Source organism: Pseudochaenichthys georgianus, chromosome 21 (genome assembly GCF_902827115.2).
Source record: "Pseudochaenichthys georgianus chromosome 21, fPseGeo1.2, whole genome shotgun sequence".
NCBI lineage: Eukaryota > Metazoa > Chordata > Actinopteri > Perciformes > Channichthyidae > Pseudochaenichthys > Pseudochaenichthys georgianus.
In genome coordinates this window covers 2,008,398-2,020,556 of record NC_047523.1, presented here as the reverse complement: position 1 = coordinate 2,020,556, position 12,159 = coordinate 2,008,398, and the positions used below count along the sequence as shown (strand labels likewise).

Here is a 12,159-nt window from a genome sequence, read left to right as displayed (position 1 = left end):
CACCTACGTTTTAAAAAGCTTAATAAGCACCGTAACTTTCATGATATCATTTCTCGGTCATAATCGGTTGTTTCCGTGAACGGCCGACTGTTGAGTGACGGCAAACATAGACATATAAAGAGTAGACGCCGCATTGGCTGCTGGGGCGCAAGAAATACAGCCGCCATCTTGGACCGGTCATCCTACCCATATTGTACAGACATTCTACCCGTAGATAGCAGAGGTTTCAAGATGCCAGAGCACTGTGCGGCGTATTGCTGTGCAAATCGGCGGACGATTGCGAACAGGGGTCGGGGGATTACTTTTCACAAGTAAGATTCAACATTATAATTGGTTGTATTTTGTAAATAGAATATTATTGTACTGTATTGATGTCCGCCAGCGAAATCGTAGCCAGCAAACATTATGTTCATGGCCAACTGAGACTTTATAAATCGCTGCTGTAACAAGTGAATTTCCCCGTTGTGGGATGAATAAAGTAAAATCTAATCTAATCTATCTAGGAAGAAGAAGGAAGAAAATAAGCTTGACCTCCTTCTTAAAATGTTTTTGTGTTGACTCTCTCAAATCTCCCGTTTTTATTTTGAAGGTTTCCCAAAGACAAAGATATGAGAAAGAAGTGGGAAGTTGCTTTGAGGAGGGAAGGGTTCACTGCAAGCGAGTCATCCGTGATTTGCAGTGAGCATTGTAAGCAGGACGAGTTTGACAGGACAGATTGTCCGACTCAGAGATGGTGTTATTCCCTCCATCTTCAGCTTCCCGGTTCACCTCCAAAGAGTAGGTGTATCATCATAAGGCTATTAGCATTCATACATGTAAATATTCTATTATCAATAACAGGGCAGGGTGAAATACCTGTGTGTGTGTGTGTGTGTGTTTCAAGTATTCTGCTTTTTCATTTTAGCCGGAAAAGGGCAGGACTACGTCTACTTCCAGAAAAGCTGAAGAGAGCCTGTCTGTGGCCCCTCAGGACGACCAGAAGCTTCAACCTCACACTCACAACCTCAGCCTAATGATGTGAGTATTTCTATTTTCAACATCATTCATAATGGTCCTAGACAAAGTAAAATCTCTCTTGTTTGCTGCCACTCATTAAACACACTCACAAATAAACCCATACACACACAATTGAAGACATGTTGAACGTGCATTCCTGGCACACACACACACACACACACACACACACACACACACACACACACACACACACACACACACACACACACACACACACACACACACACACACACACACACACACACACACACACACACACACACACACACACACACACACACACACACACACACACACACGCATGATGCTGGCAGTGGCTTTGACAGGTGATGACTATAAGAAAGAATGTGGGCCATACTCTAGTTGTGTCAAAGTGATGTGTGTGAAGTGAAACATCACTCAAACCATGTTCATCCCTCTTTCTAGGATCATAGCTATGTCTCGCCTGCTTCTCCTACTGCTCTTAAGGCCAGACTCAATGAAGCTTTAGCAAGAGTGGAGAGTCTCGAGCGAGAGAGGAAGAATGCCATGGCTAGAGAAAAGAGGGCAGAGACCACAGTGAGGACTCTTTTGGGGGATTTGAGGGAAAAGAACCTCATTAATGAAGAACTCAAAGAGGCTTGATTTCTACTCAGGGAAGATGAAAGTAGCACTTTGAGATTCATGTACATCTTACTCTTACACTCTTTATTAAACTCCTTTGTTATTATATGAAGGGGACTTATTAATTTTTTCTCATACAATTTCAGATCTTCAAATAGACTTGAAGGCAAAGCAGGGCCATGAGTACTCCAAGGACCACAGAGAATGTGCCCTCACACTCCATCTGCATGGTCCAAAGGCATACGAATACCTCAGAGAGACTACAAAAAAAAGGTAGTCTTAATGTTGTTCAATTTCATTTTTGGAAATTACGGTTGCAAGTACGTTAAATAGCTACTTCTCAATTTTTTTACAGGTGGCTGTGTTCGGTGGATGGCAAGCCTGGCCTGAACAAGATGATGCTGGATATGCTGGAGAGAAGATGCCAGGACGACCAGGCTAAATATGGATGTGTTGCACTCATGTTGGATGCCATGGCCATCAGAAAACATGTGCAATATAATCCACATAACCAGTCAATGTCTGCTTTTGTCGACATGGGTGATGAAACAATGAGACCGATGCTGCTACTGAGGCTCTTGTGTTCATGGTGGTTGGCCTACACGGACATTGGAAGGCTCCCATTGCATATTACCTGACGAAGTCTTTGTCACCTGAAACACAAAGGGTCCTAATCTAAATCTAAAATCTAATCTAATCTATCTAGGAAGAAGAAGGAAGAAAATAAGCTTGACCTCCTTCTTAAAATGTTTTTGTGTTGACTCTCAAATCTCCCGTTTTTATTTTGATGGTTTCCCAAAGACAAAGATATGAGAAAGAGGTTCTCAGTCATGCTTTGGAGGAGCCGCATGCACGGGGCATTCGGGTGTCATGAGCAACTTTGTGTAAATATGGTTTGGGCAGGGTGGTGTCATGTTCTTGTGTTTAACTTGAACATTTACATTTTTTTATATAGATGTAGAAGTACATTTTCATTTTTTATGACATAGATATTCATTTTTACTGATATATAACTTCTGTCTATGTATAATGTATTATTGTTTCTTCATTTTTCAACTTATTAAAATAGCTGAGTATAGGCCTACACAATCTGCTTCTCTATCATATATAGACCATTAGTGTTTTTTTATGTGTGTGTATATATCGTGTGTCTTTTGCAAAATACCTATCATACATAACATAGGCTATCAAATACCAGAATATTCTATTGCTGTTAAGCCTACTATGAATATTAAAATACGCCGAATCATGTGTCCGGTATCATGCCTACATATATGACGTTTGCAGAAACCCCCCCCCGTGAAAATCAGTTTTGTATTCAGCGAGTTATGATTGATTAAATGCGCTGACACTTCATTGCGCCTGCCGGACAGATTACACTGAGTGGAGCGGGTGACCGGTCCAAGATGGCGGCCCCACGGCTCGTCAGCGCCAATAGGCAGCAGCGGTCGATGCGGCGTCTACTCTTTATATGTCTATGACTAGGGCTGCAGTCGGATAGTTTAAAAATCAGCTCCTAAGTTCTAACCCTATCGTCTATTCCTTGACCTCTGAGTGAAAGGTCACGGGGTTAAGGGATAGTGGATAGGAGAATTCAAAAGGACTTAGGAGAAGAGACTGCGGTACTTTAGAGAATCCGAATGCACTTTCACTATCCGACGTGTTTATGATGCGCCAGCGGACGTCATTGTGTGCGTCTGCTGCTGTGGGGAAACCATGGAAACCACAGTTTTCTATACAGCGGACTACAACATGGATGTTCAATAAGAACGAGGGACTACTGTGAACTCATCTAGAGACTCTGCTCCGTGCTCTGATGCTGCTGCTTTGCTTTATGAACGTGGACAAAGAGAAACAGATTCTTCATGACCAAAAGTTGGAATTGAAATACAAAAGGAAAGTGAAACTTATGCTCGTCACCCTCTCCCTCCGGTCCACATTAATACAAATGATCCCAATACGTATGATTGTATGAACTAAAGATCTTAAAATCAATACAGATGTATTTATTATAAACGTTAGTCCTTAACATCTATCACTGTGTATATCACCATTCAGACATCTTTTAAAAGTTGAACAAACCCCACACAGCTCAGTGAAGACTGAAATGTTGACTTTATTTGATCATTTCAGTGAAAACTAACGTTCATATTTCTCTTTTTGATTATAATACTGATGAACGTTCAGAACAAAGCACTTTGGCAACTTACCACCTATGTTTTAAAAAGCTTAATAAGCACCGTAACTTTCATGATATCATTTCTCGGTCATAATCGGTTGTTTCCGTGAACGGCCGACTGTTGAGTGACGGCAAATGCTGCGGCTGCAAGGCATTGTGGGGCAGCATTTTCGCTTCTCCTGTCGGTTAGGGAGGTCCAGTGGTTCCTAAGCTAAAGGAGGTTATAAAGGAAGTTTGAAACCTCCTTTCCTTTCATTCTCATCATTCTAGAGAATTCGAACGGCACTTATCATGGCTGCCACTGAGGGACTTCCGGGTCATTTCACTCCTTTAGGAAGGTTCCTAAGCTAAATGGACTATTCGACTTCAGCCCGGGTGACTCCACTGTAGCAATAGCCTGCATGTGTTCTACAACATACCGTGCAATGGCTTTTTCGACTTTTCCCTGGCTAGCAGTCCCTTGGTTAAAATCCAGCCGCTGTTGCTTCGGTGCAGGTGGAGGTGGAGTGGCGTCGGCTGAGTCTCTGTGGTTTTAGCTACTAGCTTCGTCCCAGCATGTTGTTTTTGCAGATGTTTTAAGAGATTTGAACGACTGGTTTGGGCAGTAGATAGGCTCTTTGACCCGCCAGGACACAACTTACATTTAACTAAAACGTTCTTTTCTTTGTGCTCGACAAAAGTGAAATAGTGAGAATATCTCCAGGTGGAGAAACTAGACTTGAGCTCCGCCGCCGCCATGACAGTCTTGTTAGTAAACAACACAAACACGCCCCCAGGCCGTCTCCGCATGTGACACAGGAAGTATCTAAGTACATTTACTCAAGTACTGTACTTAAGTACAGTTCTCATCTCTGTTCACCTGGCTGTTGACTATATAAAAAAACTAACGGAGTAACGCACCATGTAGTAACGGTAACTGAGTTACCGTCAAAAATAACGGCGTTACAGTAACGCGTTACAAAGTAACGCGTTAGTCCCAAGACTGCGAATTACACAAGTCACCCAAATCAGCTTTAAAAAAGCGGGAGGTGCCGGAAAATCCCCTATTAATGTATTGATTATAGCTCCGGGTCCGTATAGGTCGGCGTCTGGGTCCAGACCGCGGTCCGCCTGTTGCCGACCCCTGCAACAGGGTTGGCAACGGGCAGGGCGTCCCATTGACTTGCATAGAGCTTCCTGAACGTTGGTAATAGAGGAGTTGGGATCGCGGTGAAATGCAGATCCATTCTCACAACATTTATCAACCTTTTTCTAACTCAATATCAAGCCACACTTATTGTTTTTACTTCTTTATTTTAATTGAATAATGTAGGACTTTTGTTGCCGTCAGTTATGGGGAGAGTGGGGCTCAGAATACTGAACTCTGTATTGTTTCATAGTTTTTTCCTTCTAATTTTGTATTCTTTTCTAAACCACACACTGTCATTTACTCAACAATAACACATAATTACCCTTGTGTTTATTTATTTGTTTGATTAATAAACACAAGTTGGAGTCCGTCAGGACCGAGGGTCGGAGCAGCTCAGAGTAGTTGCTTTAGAGAATGTTACACCCGGAAGTAAGTATTCTCTCCGCTTCGCTTGACAACCCCCGTGATAGCCCTCAAGCTCTGTGATTGGATGTTTGAGTGTGCTCCGAGGGTTACGCAGAGCGTCGAACAGCACTTTGAAATGTGATGGAACCACGGCAGACTGTCCAAAACTGGATTTGAACGGGTCCACCCCGTCCCCGTCCCCAGAACTACACATGCTGGCTATTGTGTGTTTCGCAACATGTTCTCTATCTATGGCACGTCTCTAATGGGAATTGTAGTTTTAAAAGACGTTTTCGTATTTCCCATAATAAGAAGTTGCCAGTATTAAACTGTGTACATCCCTGGATCTTATAAGAGTATAATACGTATAATATCAGTTAAAATAAGTGCTTAAACATACAGTAGTTAACATTGCAGGAAAGCAATATATTAGTACTTTGTCAGACTTAATATTTCTACCCCCAAAGATTTTTTCTTATTCAAAATAAGACCTTAACCTAAAGTATTCTTTAATGTTTAAATAAAACCTTATTAGTTTGTCTGTCTGTGTCTCCTATTCATATCTAATAATATAAATAATACATTTCAATAACGTGCTTTAACCACCAGGTGTCCCTTTTCTATCAGCTGTGCACCGTTATGGTGTAAATATACCAATATAAAGATTGGATCAAATATAAAAGTCAGCTGAATTAGTATTGATACTGCAAGGAGACTTATATTGTGAAGAGAAATTGAAGATTTTGTTTAATTGTTGATATATTATAGAGAACTACGGCAGATATGTAATATGTAATGCAGCCGAACCGTGTATTACAATGCCGTTATGTGATGACCTCCTTAGAGAAAAGCAAGCAAACTCGGAATAAAGTATTATTTTATTTTTAAAAAATGTTTTCGGATTTCACATCAACAGGAAGTCCGGTTAACTATAATGTCCGTGCGCAACCATACCCCAACCCATAGATCTGCGGGTGAATAATAATCACCACAATACACTAGTGTTGCACGGTGTACCGATACTTGAAATGTACCGCGATACCCTGCCGTTAAAAACGTTACGATTCCTCCGTTTCATTAGTATCGGTACTTTAAGAATGACGGGGGAAAGTACTCCGGTGAGAAAGCGCCGTTTTAATAAGAGCCGTGTGTGTTCAGCGCTCTGCTTCCAAAGCCGTGCCTGCAGTCCCTCCCCTCTCAAGCATGCTCTAAGTCCCTCCCCTCTCTCGTGCACGCGCTAGCTGCCAGAGCATGTGAGAAAACGAGAAGCATGGCTGCAAGTGGGAGTGCAACTGCCGCTGCGCCTCGGCTTGTTGACAAAAAACACGCCAGAAGCGACATTTTTTTAGCTATATCTCTGACAGTGAGGGCAAGCCTACGGACACCACGAGGCCTGTCTCTGAGACATGTATTAATTTTATTTAATACGAATTCTTGTCATTTATTATATTTATTGTTCTCATTGTTTAAAAGTTTGTGTTATGGTGTGAAATAAAACACAATAATTACATTTAAGACTGTTTCCTTTTTTTTAAGAAAAGTATGGAAAAATAATCGGAATCGCAATTCTTGACTTGGTATCGGTATCGAAACCAAAATGTTGGTATCGTGACAACACTACATTACACACATCCTTTCACATTTAAATTTACATTAAAGTATTTTGTGAGGCCTTCTAAAAATGTTTTTAAATATAATTAGGGTTGTAGTTGAAGAGTTTGTAAATTATTGCGTTGCGCAATCGTTGCGCAATCGCAATCGGCACGTCCATTAATTCCACATTCACACACATGGATTAACATCGATTTAATTAGTGTAGCCTTTGTTTCTGCTAAAAGAGGTGTCGACCAGCTGGGGCAACAAGAAAATCGCCGAAATCGAGTGTGACTATTAAACAATAAATAATTATTATATTAATATTGACAATAACAACCGACCATCGGGGAGCGTTCTCATGGCGTCTATTATCAACGCTATGGGAGGTCTATGAAGGTCTATGGGACGCCCTGCCCGTTGAAAACTGACACTCAAGGGGTACCCTGTCCGTAATAGAGTGACGGGGAGGGGCCCTGACTGACCGTCAACATGTGACGGGTTGGGAGTGAGAACGTGTTGTCCTCGAGCAGTGACCACCAACTGGCGGCCCGCGGGCCACATCCGGCCCGCCAGACATTCTCATCCGGCCCGCACGACGGGGGTGGCGTTGGCGGAGTGGTTACTGCGTTCGCCCCCCACCCATTTCTTTGTTTACAACGTCTCGTGAGTAAGGTGCAGTACCGGAGTCCAACAGAGAGGCAGCAGCTGCGGGACAGTAGACTGCGTACTGTGAAACCTTCCCTCCCCTGAAGAAGAAGTGATCTTTCGTTGTGAAGAGTCTGGTTAATGCGCTCTGCACCACAGCAGTAGCCCCGCTGCGACAGAGTCCAACAGAGAGGCTGGAGCTGCGGGACAGTAGCCTAGAAGCAGGGTTGGGTTGTAACGGAATACATAACAGCGTTACGTAATCAGAATACAAAATCAAGTAGGCTAACTGCATTCAGCTGACGTTACATTTAAAAAACGAGTAATCTGATTACAGTTACTTTCATAAACCTGAAGTGAATACATTTTGGAATACTTATTGGAATTATTGGTGGAAAGGTTTCCTCACAAAATGTAATATTCATTACCGGCTGAACTGTGTGCGCACTGCACAGCGCGGCAGCATGTCTGTGAGCGAGAGAGAGGTGCAGCGTGTCTGTGAGGCCCCGCCCCCGCACGCAGATGAGAGAGAGATCTCTTTTTAAATATATTGAAAGTTAGAAACGGAGATGATTAGATAAAATGTGCAAGATAACGTTTATGTATCATTTCTTTATTGTCGAAATGATGACATTTCATAACGGGATGAAATCAAAGTGAATGGCCTGCTGCTGCTGAAGGCATGGGGCAAGAGACTGGAAAAAGTTTTAAAAGTTATTACATCGTTTCAGATAATAAATAATAATGATAATTCATTCTATTTAGGGGCGCCTTTCAAAGCACCCAAGGACACCTTACAATGCATAACATATTCCAAGGAAAGGTTTTAAGACAGTACAAAGAACGCAGTCCGGGTGATGTTTTTATGTGGGGTGCAGATGAGAGAGCTGTCCAGAATGACACCAAGATGTTGTGTTTGAGTTCTTGATAAGCCATGAAAACAGTAAAATAGGTGTCTCCTGTTCACCAAAACATACCCATCTGTTATGGAAAAAGAAAGTATTCCAAAAGTAATCTGAATACTATTTATAAAATTCTGGGCTATATAAAAATCGCTGGCCCGCGATAGTGTCTATTGGTTACATTTCGGCCCATGGACAAATGTAGTTGGTGATCCCTGTCCTAGAGTCTCTAAAAGTACAATGGGAGCCAGAGCCTTTTCTTATCAAGCTCCACATTTGTGGAATCAGCTTCCAGTTTGTGTTCGGGCGGCAGACGCCCTATCCGTTTCTAAGAGTGCGCTTAAGACCTTCCTTTTTGATAAAGCTTATAGTTAGGGCTGATTAGATTCAGCCCCTAGTTTTGCTGATATAGGCTTAGTTTGTCGGGGGACATCTTACTTCTTCCTTCTCTCTGTCTATACCTGTGTACACTCATGTTCCGATTAACCCAGCTTCCCCAAATGTCTTTCTTTTTGGTGTCTATATACGCCGGGATCCGGAGTCATGGATGATCCTGCGGTCCTGTGTCCTGGATCGCGAGCCCTGGATCTTGAGTCGTGGCTGTGGTCCTGGATCATCGGTCCTGGATGGATATCCTCGTGGATTCATCTTCCTATTATACACACATGCATTTCCAAACATCTGGACTACCTATGTTGCAAATGTATTATCTTTTCAATTTACACACGGCATCTATTGCACGTCTGTCCGTCCTGGGAGAGGGATCCCTCCTCTGTTGCTCTCCCTGAGGTTTCTCCCATGTTCCCTTTAAACTGTGGCTTTTCTCCGGAAGTTTTTCCTTGTACGATGTGAGGGTCTAAGGACAGAGGGTGTCTGTGGCAGCGGGGTTTGGTTAGTGCGCCAGCTGCTGGAGTGAAGGGAGTAGCTCGGCCGGAGGCCAGACAGCTGATCGGAATCAGGTAATCAGTGACGGAATAAAAGCATGTCGTAACCTGGTCCTGGTCTGTTTTTGCAGTAGGCGGGATCCTGGAAGGTCGCAAAAGGACCTGTGAAGGTTCCCACACGGGCAACGTTTGAGACCTGTGTATACTTTGTTTTGGAGTTAATAAACGCCTGTGATCAACCAACCTGCTCTTTCCGTCCCTATTTGAACCCTGTGTGAGCGGAGAGGCTCACAGTGTCGTATTGTCATACTGATATTCTGTACAAACTGTGAGACAAATGTAACATTTGTGATATTGGGCTATATAAATAAACATTGATTGATTGATATGTCAGTGAGAGAGGTGTTTAGTTTACAGCAGCCTGTGACGGTGAATAACAGTTTAATATCTTCCTCACTGTAAGCAGTTATGAAAGAGCTGTTTGTGAAAGAGGTTGTTTCTTTATTGTTCCTATAGAAACCAGTGCTTCCTGCTCTCTGGTGAGTCAGCCTCTGGATGAGTGTTCAGCACATCAGGCAGCAGCTGTATGGGCGTTGCTCTGTGGTAGCTGCTATCAGCACATTGTAAATCAGGCAATGCATCCTTACACTGTTTAACTGCAGTGTTGGGACTAACGCGTTACAAAGTAACGAGTTACAAAGTAACGAGTTACTGTAACGCCGTTATTCTTGGCAGTAACTAGTACTCTAACGCATTACTTTTTAAATTCAGTAACTCAGTTACCGTTACTACATGGTGCGTTACTGCGTTAGTTTTTTTATATAGTCAACAGCCAGGTGAACAGAGATGAGAACTGTACTTAAGTACAGTACTTGAGTAAATGTACTTAGATACTTCCTGTGTCACATGCGGAGACGGGCTGTGGGCGTGTTTGTGTTGTTTACTAACAAGACTATCATGGCGGCGGCGGAGCTCAAGTCTAGTTTCTCCACCTGGAGATATTCTCACTATTTCACTTTTGTCGAGCACAAAGAAAATAACGTTTTAGTTAAATGTAAGTTGTGTCCTGGCGGGTCAAAGAGCCTATCTACTGCCCAAACCAGTCGTTCAAATCTCTTCAAACATCTGCAGAAACAACATGCTGGGACGAAGCTAGTAGCTAAGACCACAGAGACTCAGCCGACGCCACTCCACCTCCACCTGCACCTAAGCAACAGCGGCTGGATTTTAACCAAGGGACTGCTAGCCAGGGAAAAGTCGATAAAGCCATTGCACGGTATGTTGTAGAACACATGCACGATGCTATCCAGATTGCATATAATGCATGTCAAGTTGATCAACAGATTGTATTATTCTCCAATGCAATAACAGTACTGAAATTAAGGCTATAAGGGCATTACTATAATGGGAGCCCTTTTTTAAGTAACTAAAACGTTACTTTTCACAGTAACGCATTACTTTTTGGTGTAAGTAATCAGTAAAGTAACTGAGTTACTTTTGAAATGAAGTAACTAGTAATGGTACAACACTGTTTAACTGTGAGGTGTTATAACATTGCACTTCACTCTGGAGGCAGAGAGCAGAACTACACGTGTGAAAAGGCCAGTCTGTGAAAGGTCCAAGTGTTTGTTTCAGGTCAAAAAGAAACGGCATGATGGGATGCACTCGTAGAGAGAACCAAATATGTGAAGCACTTTTTTGTTGATTTATGATTTGCTGCATATGAGGAATAAAACAAAGGCCTCTGTCGTACCAAATTGAATTGTACCATTATGTTGCATCGTGTTGAATCAAATCGTATCGAGCTGTATCGCAACAGGGGTGAATGGTATCGCATCGCCTGGTGTTTCAAATGTATCGTTGATGTATCGTATCGTTGGCAGCGTCTCGAGATGCGCATCGCATCGGCCTCGGTGATGGAGACGCACATCCCTAGATCCTTAGGGTTACGGGACAAAGAGGTAATGTGGAAGACCCAAAACATTTTGACCTGCGCCGAAGGATCCTGCGGGATGTCTGTCAAGACAAATCCTCAATCCAAATGGAGGCCGTTACGGATGCTGACTGCAGCCCAATGACCATAAGACGGCATCTGTGAAAGAAGTGCTTAAAGAACAAAAACATCTTCGACGGCCACGTTATTCATCTGACGAGAAAACATTTAACCTGGATGGTCTTGATGGCTTCCAACGTTCCTGGCATGGCAAGCAGCTCCCACTGGAGGTTTGCTATGCCGAACAGTGGAGGAGGCTCCATGATGATCTGGGGTGCTTCTTCCTTCAATGGCACACATAGCTTTAAATGGCTCTGTGGAGATGTTGCAGCGGGCACCCTCTCTACTGAGGGCCCTCGTCTGTGAGGTGATGACTGGGTCTATCAGCAGGACAACGCCCGCCTGACGAAGGACTTCTTCCAGGAGAACAACGTTGCTCTTTTGGGCCATCCTGTGTGTTCCCCTGATCTAAATTCCATTGAGAACATTTGGGGATTGATGATAAGGGAAGTTTATAAAGCCCTTTTGAAGCCATCCTTACCACACGGAGCAACGTTCCCACCAGCTTCCTGGAAACATTTGCATTAAGCATGCCTCAACTCATTTTTGAAGTGATCAACAATAACGGAGGGGCTATTCATGCTGAGTTCATTTTTGACACTTTGAGTTCTGTTCAGTTTCTTTTTAAGGCTATGGTCTTAAACGTTTGATCAGCTGATGAACAGCCTGTTTGAGTATAAATGCACACAAATTGGCCTGCTGTCTTTAGGTCTCTTGCACCTTCTTTTTGTATTTGTAAGCTATAC

The 12,159-nt window shown here is 43.0% G+C and overlaps 1 protein-coding gene and 1 long non-coding RNA gene across 2 annotated transcripts in view; one reads left to right on the top strand and one right to left on the bottom strand.

Annotated features, from left to right (window-relative positions):
* ftcdnl1 (formiminotransferase cyclodeaminase N-terminal like 1) overlaps window positions 1–12,159 on the bottom strand; it is a 47,272-nt gene that overhangs the window by 16,493 nt on the left and 18,620 nt on the right.
* Window positions 226–1,010, top strand: LOC139435962 (uncharacterized). The gene is made up of 3 exons (XR_011645172.1): window positions 226–311; window positions 590–777; window positions 905–1,010. It is a non-coding gene; the product is annotated as an uncharacterized lncRNA (long non-coding RNA).